Raw genomic sequence first — 487 nt, 5'->3', positions numbered from 1 at the left:
AGATAGATAATAATAATAGTAATAATAGATAGCTAGATAGATAAATGATGGATAATAATAACAATAGTAATAAGAATAATGATAATAAAAGATAATTATGAGATAGATGTATAGATGATAGATATAAATATATATCAATATTTATTAGATAGATAGATAGACACACACACAGACAGACATATAGATCTATCCCTGGAAGAGGGGGTCCCCAGTAGTCCCTGGCATGGACTGTTCTCTCTGTCCCTGTAGCTCTCATGACTCCCATCCACGGGGGTTTCCTCGGTTATTTAGGCTCCTTCACACCTCTCAGCCCTCTATAGAAGCCATTGTCGCTGCGCTTGTGGGCCAACACGCCTTAATGAGTATTAAAACCCTATGTAGTGGCAATTAGCTCATTGCCGGCTGGGCTGCCCTGACTGACAGAGCACAGAGCGGTGTCATCACAATTATTCCCCCTTGGCGATCCCCGCTGATTGGGCCCTTAAAG

This window comes from Nanorana parkeri, unplaced genomic scaffold (assembly GCF_000935625.1).
Source record: "Nanorana parkeri isolate BGI_ZX_2015 unplaced genomic scaffold, ASM93562v1 scaffold351, whole genome shotgun sequence".
Lineage (NCBI taxonomy): Eukaryota > Metazoa > Chordata > Amphibia > Anura > Dicroglossidae > Nanorana > Nanorana parkeri.
This window is presented reverse-complemented; position numbering follows the sequence as displayed.